The sequence below is a fragment of the Anabrus simplex genome, chromosome 4 (genome assembly GCF_040414725.1).
Source record: "Anabrus simplex isolate iqAnaSimp1 chromosome 4, ASM4041472v1, whole genome shotgun sequence".
NCBI lineage: Eukaryota > Metazoa > Arthropoda > Insecta > Orthoptera > Tettigoniidae > Anabrus > Anabrus simplex.
This window is the reverse complement of record NC_090268.1, coordinates 285,792,481-285,803,870: the sequence shown is the minus strand read 5'-3', so window position 1 is coordinate 285,803,870 and position 11,390 is coordinate 285,792,481.

Here is an 11,390-nt window from a genome sequence, read left to right as displayed (position 1 = left end):
TGTTAATTTCCAAATACGAAGAGGAAGAGCCGCCTCTATGAGTCCCTTAAATTAGCCCAAGGCCTGGTCCTCTGATCAGGCAGTCGGTCCGAAATTACTTAGAAAGTTGACTAACTGACCTCGCAAGTGTGACACATATAGCCTATCCCTGTATCGATTTGCGCAGCTGAAGAAACTCTGTCATCGAACTACTAAGTAGTCTAACGTTTTTTGAACTATCTGAACAGATTTATATTTGTACCGTCCAAATGCAGTCGCAAGGTGACATTTGTTTACCTGACTCGGTAATGAATCAGCATGATTAGTAGAAGCAAACGCTCGATGGGAGTTCGAATAATCGTAAGTAAAAGTGGTATGTTGGTATATAATGCTGTAAAAAGGAGGAAAACACTGCAGAGAAGAATATGGAACGAGTAGGCTATTGTACGCTACTTGTATAAATGGTCTGAAGACGATTTCCGAACTGTCCGTTCCTCGAGCTATGTTCCCAGTGGTATTTTGAAAAACATACTTTGCTATTTACTACTATACAATCATACTGGTTGGAAGAAATACATACACCGAAATGTTAGCTGTAGAGGACCAAAAATTGAGAACAGAAAAGGTTTCTTCCACAAAGCGAGGTATTGTGGGTATTTCGCACCTGCTGAGAAATGCACGGGTTTGTATGAAATGTCTTATTATACTCACCGTATTCACAAGAACGACTGCATTTGGATGTGTAAAGGAAAATAAACCTTACTGTGTCGTACTGTAGGAATGTATGTTTTCATGACAAATTTACCCGTTCCTATGGTACATGATGTATTTAAGGTTCATTTTCCTTTACACACGCGCATAGGAAAAGGAACTCGACGAAAATTGTTCTGATGGACTGTATATCAGTATGTGGCTGGGAGGCGTGACCAGTCTTAAGGGAAGTAATGGATAGGAAGAGCGTTGTCACATTCGCGGTTTTGCCATTGGACCGACAATACATGCTTATAAGACTTTAAAAAAAATTCAGATAGCTGACGAGCAGCAAACTGGCTAGAGTCCTTATATTCTTTTTGTCCTTTCTATTTTTATAGATTTCTGCCAGTCTAACTTCTTGCTATCAAACTTCATTTAACCACAAAATATTTCTAAGGAAGAGAAATCCAAAATAACAAAATGCAAACAAAATCACTTATGTGAATAATACTCAGATAACGACTACAACAATTATATCCTCTTAAATAATTTGTCAAATAGGACTTAATGGTAAAATATCAGTGGCGTAGTGTCAAGTGAAAGCTACCAAAACAAACAAATAAGTAAATAAATAAATAAATAAATAAATAAAAAATAAACAGTGTCCACCAACTTATAACAAGACCCGTTATTGTTACCACTGTGATGTTTTGTTGCGTTGTGCTAAGGCAACCTTGAAGATGCGGAATACAATCGGGTTGAGAGTGGAATGTTCGCACTTTTTTTTTTTTTTTTTTTGCTATTTGCTTTACGTCGCACCGACACAGATATGTCTTATGGCGACGATGGGATAGGAAAGGCCTAGGAATGGGAAGGAAGCGGCCGTGGCCTTTATTAAGCTACAACCCCAGCATTTGTCTGGTGTGAAAATGGGAAACCACGGAAAACCATCTTCAGGGCTGCCGACAGTGGGTGGAATGTTCGCAATTTCAAACAAGTGAGTTACATAGCTTTTTTACTTAATTTTATCCTGCTCATGGAGAAAAGACAGGTTTATTTATCTTGAAAAAGTGGCATAAACTGAAGGGTGTTTGTGAATTTCGAGTCTTATTATATCCGCTTCGATGACGAGAGCAGAGACCTAAGGATGAGGAGCCGGGCACCGGGGTAGGTCCAACATTCCTATCACTTGATTGACTTATAGCGCAGTAGTGATTGCGTTTGAGCGGTACAAGTGTTAACTAAGTGTTTTCATTCTTTTGTGATTTATGGATGATTCTATTGATTTAGTACCACATTCTCTTAATTTCAAGAGGTTCTTTTATCACCATGTTTGTATTTTTAAAATATAATTTGTTTTACATCGCACCGACACATGTACGTCTTATGGCGACGATGGGATAGCAAAGGGCTAGGAGCGGGGAAAATGGGAAACCACAAAAAACAATTCAGGGCTGCCGACAGTGGGGTTCGAACCCACTATCTCCCGAATGTAAGGTGATAGCTACGTGACCCTAACCGCACGGTCACTTGCTAGTTTTTTTGTAAAATAAATATAGGCCTCCACTATTAATATTTAAATCTAAGTTCTAATAGATTTTAATAATAATAATATTAATAATAATAATAATAATAATAATAATGTTGATAGATAAGAAATCAAATTTCAAATAGAAAATTATTTTATTGAGCATTAAAATATAGAAATAAAATGTGGCCACGTAAAAATTCTAATCTTGGCTTTTTTAAAACCTAGGTTACCCAGACAATGCTGTCACGCTACGCCACTGTAAAATACGCATATATACCATCAATAAAAACAATCTCATCATGGTTACAAAAGCTATAAATGTTTTTAATTAGTAAATTCTTTTATTATTAGCGCATGGTACAGTTCACGAAACAACGTACATAAACAAACAGTAAGCACTAACATACATATACGGTATACGTTATAATTATAAAATATACACATTATAGCAGATGAAACAATCATGCAAGCAAAAGGGTGTTCAAAGATTTAGATGTAAATTTTCTAGCCATCGTATGGCCTCAGTAGAAGCAATCAAGAAAGTCCTGTGTTGATCCAACGAATGCCCTGGCAACACATTCGGTGTCGATATGGTTGATAGTCTGCTTAACTGCACCACAGTCACAGGCTGGGGAAGATCTCATACCTCTCTTGAACATAATTGATCCGCATCTCCCACGGTTAGTATGGACACTGTTGAGGGTTACCCATGTCTGCGGGGCAAATCAAAGCCAGCTGGAAGATTCTTAAAGTTGAACGATGTCTGCCATTGAGTCGGAGCTACGCTAATTTCACTCTTGTTGCCAATCAGTTTTTAGGTTGTAATTCCTGCTGACAAGTAATTCGTACAGAGAGACCAGGATAAACATATGGCATGCCATAGAGTCGCAGTGATAAGTAAAGGAGAGGCCACGATCCCTTCATTCGCACCCCTAGCTCCAATTAGTTACAAATACACCCATCAGTGCATACACCACACTTGTCATACGCAGTCTCTCACTCACTCACACACCTATGACATATTTTACTTGTTGAAGCCCTAGGCCCTAATTTGAAACAACAACAAAGAGAACGTAGTGATGAAAATATCGCGGATGATAGTGGTGAAGGGACGAGAGCTTAACCTGTATTGCGGACTAGCATCGCTCAAGAAGAAGAGAAAGTGGTGTGTGTCAGTCCGCCATGCTAATTGGAATTAGTCCACGAGCACAAGTTCCCGCAAGGCTTGCCCCTGGTTCCAATGCCAATTATAGCATATACCTCGCGCGCCTCAATTGCCAGGGAAAAGTGGGAAGAAACTGGAATCTGAATATTGGTCAGGAATCCAGGCGTATTTTCACTCTTTGTTGACAGCATTTCTTGGAGAACAGGAACAGCTGTCGGCCGTCTTGACTGAAGTGTGGAAATAACCGAGAGATAAAACATTCAGGTCGTTGTTCTGGGCAGTTCCATCCATATAACGGTGATTTGCGGACCACAAGTCTGGCCAGGCCAGGCAAGAGTAATCTGTGAGAGGTTAACAGCCACAGGCTGGTTGGATCCTCAACACAACTACCAGGGGTTATGTGGTTTTGGGATACCTCAAGAACCGATGGCGGCGCTGAAATGAGGTGTACTAGGCAAGTCCCATTGCTTTCCTCACCATATGAGTTACACCGAGTGATCGTTATTCATGTGCACACAACATACTTTGTATTAAATTTTGTAGTTCAAAAGTTTTGAGAAACTTTTTTAGTCGATAACTGGAAGGTCTGAGAAATGAAGATGGGAGGGAGAAGTAATTCCCTTCGAATAAGTTGGCTGCACAGTACGGATTCTGTAGCTATAAGCGGAGGTGTTGAGGTCGACCCCCACAGTCGGCAGAGTTAAAGATGTCTTCCGTAGTTTCCCATTTTAACCCCAGGCCAATGCCTTCGCTGTACCACTTTCCTATCTCTCCTTATCCTTTCCCCTCCTACCGTAGTCAACAACGCATATGCATGGTGGTAGTACGGGGTTACACGACTAGGAAAAGAAAAGAAAGAAGGAAGTTCTCCATATTATAAAACTCGTGATGTCACCCATGAGTAAAACTATGGAATACTGTATCTACCATTATTTCCTTCTTTGTTCGATTTCATGATCTTCGTCGTCGTTTGCTGCTGATGCTTCTTTTGAATCTCGTGAAAAAACCCTTTGTGAGATTATTTTGTCATAACCTCATTTAATGTGGTTTGTTTTCTAATGTATCTTTTATTCGGTACCGGTAGCTTTTGTCATTAATATAATTATGGGCTGCTGTCTTCAGCAGTAACTTGACGAATGTTAAACCTATAGTCTTTGCTACTATTTCTATGTTACGTCCTTTTCCACTATATTTTATTGACCCTACTTCTTACCTTCCTTCCATCCACTTCCAGCTTCATTATCCTTTGTTCCTTTTTTTTTTAATTACTTGACACTACCATCTCAAAATTTTCCTTCTGAATCTTCAACTGGAAGTGAATCCCCTACACTACCGGTCATAAATGCTCAGTCCTAATCTGTCCCGTTTTTTTTCACTCTTAACATCCATTTCAAATTTTTAAAAGCATGAACGTAGCTTCATTTGAGTGTATATCACGAAACGTAGGAGCAATAAGTTTTATTTCAAGAATTAATAATAATAATAATAATAATGTTATTTGTTTTACGTCCCACTAACTACTCTCTTACGGTTTTCGGAGACGCCGAGGTGCCGGAATTTAGTCCCGCAGGAATTCTTTTACGTGCCAGTAAATCTATCGACACGAGGCTGACGTATTTGAGCATCTTCAAATACCACCGGACTGAGCCAGGATCGAACCTGCCAAGTTAGGGTCAGAAGGCCAGCGTCTTAACCGTCCTAGCCACTCGATTCTCAAACAGCTAGGAACAATGCAGAGGAGGACTCAGAGTTTTAAATTCATCCAGTTGCCTGTGTAATTTGGATGAGACAAGGCAGGACAGGACTTGCAAGGTTGTGGTCTTTTTACTTCTTGCAGGCTTTCGTTTGATGTCATATATTTTGTAATCATAGTTACTTACAGTTGTTAAATAATTAATTTTCTCCTTTGAACCAGCATTAAGCCATTTATTTCCACTTACGTTACGATAATATCTCTACGGAAGCAAATCTCTGTAGATCCGTGAGAACAGGAGCAAAACTCGGTGAGTCCAAACCATTTTAGGTAATAACTAAAAAATAAAACTTGAATATTTTAAAGATTGTCAGAAAAATAGTCTCTAAGTGAACCTTAATCTACAATGAAAAGGAATTTTGAATATCTGCCAGCCAGAGGAATAATATGTTTTTCGTGTTTCCTGAAAAAATTGTTCTGGTGCACTCGCAGTATTTTGCTTCTGGACGCCTCAAATATGTTCCGTAGTATCTCCTTTACACTCCCTTATATTTGCTAGAATCGTACATTGCTCAAGTCAGACACAGGATGAATTTCAAATACCGGGTCTCTTATATAAACCCCCGACCGACCGGGCGAGTTGGCCGTGCGCGTAGAGGCGCGCGGCTGTGAGCTTGCATCCGGGAGATAGTAGGTTCGAATCCCACTATCGGCAGCCCTGAAAATGGTTTTCCGTGGTTTCCCATTTTCACACCAGGCAAATGCTGGGGCTGTACCTTAATTAAGGCCACGGCCGCTTCCTTCCAACTCCTAGGCCTTTCCTATCCCATCGTCGCCATAAGACCTATCTGTGTCGGTGCGACGTAAAGCCCCTAGCAAAAAAAAAACCCGACCGAAGGCACGGTGTTTGTACTCTGCGCTACAGCAGCTGCAGTGTGAGAGGTGCGCGTATAGTTCTTGACCTTGCAAGCATGAGTCGCCAGTCTGAATCTCAGCTGTTAACATGGTGAGACAGTCATCATTGCAACGCCATATTTTCGTACGTAAAAGTTATTTTTTAGTACGATTCGGCTCGACGGGTACGCGATGCATTTGTTCAGTAATTCCTTGGTAAAGTGCCACCTTCACGAGCTCAGATTCACGTAATTGTAAATTTGAAACTACTGGCTCAGTGCTCAATAAACAAACATGCGCGCACACGGACAGTTTTAACAGAGGAAAAACTGGATGACATTGGTGCGTATCTTGAACGGTCACCGAATAATTCACTCACAAAATTAGCACAACAAGTAAGGGTTTTGGTTTCTTCTGCACACAGAGCTACAAAGCTGTGTCACATCAAACCGTAAAGGTTTACACAGGTCCATTGTTTAAAACCTGCTTATCTAACCACAAGAGTGAGAGTTTGTGAGTAGTATCTTGCATCATTGAATGATCGTTTGATCGACCCACAGCATGTGTTCTTTTCGGATGAGGTCTAGTTTCAACTTAATGGTCGTGTGAACAGTCATAACTGAAGCCCGGATTTCCATGCAAATGCATGTTTTTCAATAAGCTAGCGACACTTCTCAAACTTTGCAAATATTCGTTTTACGACTTAACAATGCCAAATAACCGTCCTTTTTCCGTGCATGTTTGCATGTTTTGGCCATGTTAAGAGAAAATTCATGCTTAATGCATATTTGGAAGATTTTGGATTTAATAACGAATATTTGGACGTTTAATATTGCATAGTATGACTTTTATTCTGACTTTGACGCATATAAATTGTTAACATGCATGATAGTGCCATTTCTGAATGTTAATGTGCAGAATTTGGGACAATTTTTCCACGTTATAGGCCAGGGATGGCGAACCTTTTCCAACTAGTGTGCCATTTTAGGTCTGGATTATTATTCTCAACTGTTCACTGTGCCACTTGTCATTTTCGTTTGTAATGAATACAACCTACACCCCTACTCACCACCGCCACCACCGACTTCCATCCCTAATTCCAAATTGTGTTTCATAATATGATATTACATATATATATATTGTAAAATACCAAATACATGTGATTGCATGTTTCATGGTCGTATTTTGCGAATACCGCAAAAATAGTTAGTAGCTTTGTCATTTATGTTAGGTTCATAACTTGTCTTCACAACGTTCACTGTAGAAAATCTCTACTTGCAGGCGTATAATGACCCAAACAAAGTAAGTAGCGCTGTAGCAAGTTTCTTTTGTGGGAGACTGTTCCACTGTTCAAGTATTAAGTTCTCCGGCTTCTGGAGAGAGTATTCACCATCCGCAGCACACCCGATTTTCACTAATGCTTCATCAAGTTGTACGAAATTTTCACCATACATGCTTTCTTAAAATTCAGTCAACTCCATTTCTAAACTGTCAATATCTAACCACTCAAAAAAAGAAAAAGAAAAAACTCATTTGTGCAATATGAGGTTTGGAAATAAAGTGCGATACTTTCTCCATATCTCAATATTGGGATCATTTCTTGGCAACCATTTGTCTTACAAAATTCACAACAATAAACAGTTACTCACTAAGAAAAACTACGCGATGCTGGCAATCACACACAAGCCAAATTTCACTAATTCACTTGATATGGGTGAGCGAATGGCTCGTCGACTGCATCTGACATTTACTTCACTTGACTTCCGAACCTGTGGGTGTTGTGTTGCCATAATGCACGTTCGAATGGAACTAGAATTTAGATATTCGGTATTTATTTCTTAAACCTGAAACACTATGACTATACGATGGATGAGATGTGTATAGTCTACAGTACAAAACGTACATAAAAATGTTAAGATGCTCATGTGGTGTGCCACCGAAATCGTGTTCGCGTGTCACCTAATGACACGCGTGGCATAGGTTCGCCATCCCTGTTATAGGCTATAGTATGTCTATTACTGAGAGATGGAGGGAATGTATTCCTGGCATCCTATGTGACAATCCAAGTTAGTAGCCTGCATACGGTACAAGTCCTATAATCCATTGACCAAACACTTTCTTATCTGTTGCTTGAGTAAATAATGACGTATTTCGGAAGTCCCCACGTCGATATCTAATTCTTAGGAATTAGGTGTCCCAGTTTTACAGTTGTACATTGCTATAAATTGAACCGTAAATTGTGCATTAATCATTGACGGCTCATTTTTCGTCTGTTAGACGAACAAAATAAAACTTGTATCGCACTTCTGTGGCGCCGCGTTACTGGGATAGCAGCTTACAAACTCTGTTTTTTCATTGAACCCTCTACCGTTGTTATCCTAGAATGTCCTACCCGGAACTCTCACTCATCCGTCACACGTCATTGTTATCGCAGCAGGCAATCGTTACCAGTTATTGAGGACATTCAAATGTGTCTGCAATCATCGCATGGAGAAGTAATTAACAAATCAATTCCTTCAAATCCTGATTTTCAATTCGTCAAGCTTATAAAAGACGTATTGTGGTGAAAATGCAAAAAATGTACAATTTGACCTCATTTTGTCCAAATGTCTTCATTGAAGTATGCGTCTATCACTTCCTGTGATGTAAAAAGATCATTTTCTGTGCTTAAGAATGTGCTGAAAGGTAAACGGATGGGCTTAAATCAAGGCAATTTGGAGAAATTAGGGTAGTTTCTGTACAATGTTTCAAAATGAACTGAATTTTGACGGTGCATGTTTTCCAGTTTGTTTTTTTTTTGCTAAGGGCTTTACGTCGCACCGACACAGATAGGTCTTATGGCGACGATGGGATAGGAAAGGCCTAGGAGTTGGAAGGAAGCAGCCGTGGCCTTAATTAAGGTACAGCCCCAGCATTTGCCTGGTGTGAAAATGGGAAACCACGGAAAACCATCTTCAGGGCTGCCGATAGTGGGATTCGAACCTACTATCTCCCGGATGCAAGCTCACAGCCGCGCGCCTCTAAGCGCACGGCCAACTCGCCCGGTATTTTCCAGTTTATTGTGCATGTTTTGCCATATGATAGTGCATGAATGCATGCAATTTTTTGAGATTTGATAGTGCATGGAAATCCGGGCTCTAGTCATAACTCTCGCTATTGGTGTGCAGAGAATATTAATGGTGTTTATGAACTCCCTCATTATGATAAGTGTGTTGTTAGTGCAAGACGTATAATTGGGCCTAGATTTTTCGAGACAACAGTAAATGCAGAGAGGTATCAAGATGACATTTTGATGCCATTCTTCCATCAGTTAACGGAAGAAGAAAAATCGCGTGGGTGGTTTCAACAAGATTCAGCCCCTGCTCATACAGCAGAAGATTCCATTCTTACAATCTCGGTAGTGTTTGCAGACAGAGTGATCAGTGCCCCTTGTTCTCCAGATCTAACAGTATGTGATTTTTACTTGCGGGGTAAACATATAGTGTATCGAACAAATGCTCACACATTGGGGGAACTGAAAGAAAACATTACGAATGAAATCAAAAACATTAGAATGGCAGAACTCACTCGCGTCAGCCATAATGTGGTTACCAGATACAGTGTCTGTATAACACAAGAAGGACGACACTTGCAACATCCTTTATAACAGGGCCTCTCAAACGCCCAAAATCTCACGCGTGCAGAGCGAGGCGCAAGAGCTCCGTGCACTGTGCATCGGTGCCGCTCGGTATAGCTCGGATCAACGCTTCGTTTCTTGGCTGCTCGGCTATACTCGGCTATACTCGGCTCAACTCAGCCCGGATTTGGAGCGCTACGGCGCAAGTGGGGCAGAGGGAGACAGGCGGAGCGAGCGAGAGAGGCGTGAGGAAAGAGAGAGTAAGCGCTATTGCTCCAAATCGAAGAGTGGGGGGTCTGCACTCTGGTCAACCAAGCCAAGTCGTCTTTTGCACCGTGCACAGTGCATGCACCACGCGCATGCACCCTGAGAGGCCCTGCTTTATAACGTAGAATTTCATATAAGATAGTATACACGCTTAAAGCAGGGCGGCCGCGGTGACATAAGTTCGGTTGAGGTAGCTGCCGTAGCGAAGAGTACAAACATCATGCGTTTGGTCTTAGTTTATGTGAGAAACCCTGTATACATCCCAGAAGAGATACGGTAAGAGTAAATAACGATATGTCCGGCACCGCGGTGTAGGAGACAACGCGTCCGCCGGCGGGCCTGGGTTCGATTCCAGGCCGGGTCAGGGGTTTTTAATTGTAAATGATTAATATCCCTGGCCTGGGGACTGGGTGTTTGTGTCGTCCTTAACGTTCCTTTATTCACATTCAACACTTTACACTGCCGCCATTTACAAAATACACGCAGCTTCCTCACATACGGTGCAAGTAGGGGCGAAAGATCATTCTAGGTCGACGCCCCGAACAAATAGCATTTTAAAATTTTTTAAAATTAAAAAACGATATCAGACTTAAAAACTTAATACAAATACTTGGGGTAGTTGGACCACCAAACTACGGAACGTGTCCTGCTCAGAAGACCATCTTCCATCACTTCTTTACCGTAAGTCTTTCATCATAACCTAGACATTTACTGAGCCCCGTTGTGACCACTGTGGTTTCAACTTTTAGCTGATTATGCTGTCATAGAATTTTAGCTTGTCTCCCTCAACCACAGATCGATGTATTTGTGGTTTCCTTGGAATTTCTGTGTGGTTTCAACGTACCGTATCGTTGTTCATGAGGATAGAACTAAAGTATTTAGCTGCTAGTGAGAGGGCCTGGCTGAGAAGTACAGACAGTTGAAGCGCTGCCCTTCAGAGCCCAAGTTGACGGGTTGATCCCGGGTCAATCCGATAATAATTGAAGGTCTCAAATACGCCAATCTCGTGTCGATAAACTTACCGGTACGTAAAGGAACTCCTGCGAGACAACATTACGGCTCCTCGACGTTTCCCAAACATGTAATTGTAGTTGGTGCGATAAAACCAATGACATTGTCTGTTTACTTGACTGAACAATCAGCGCACTGGATTTCGGTTCCGAGTGCCCCGGGTTCGATTACCGACTGGGATAAGGATTTAACTGCGTATGGTTAATTCCTTTGGCTCGGATAATGGATGTTTGTCTTAATACATATATCTTTATCTACATAGCCTAGAACACATCACACTACTTCGACATAGGGTAATTGTCAGGGGGAGGGGCATTCGATCGTAAAACTGGGCCAAATCCACATCAAGAGGCTACTCCAATAAATTTTGAAAAATCCAGGATGAAGAAGAAAATATACATTTTTTTGCTAGTAAGTTTACGTCGCACCGACACAGATAGGTCTTATGGCGACGATGGGATAGGAAAGACTTAGGAGATGGAAGGAAGCGGCCGTGGCCTTAATTAAGGTACAGCCGCAGCATATGATTGGTATGAAAATG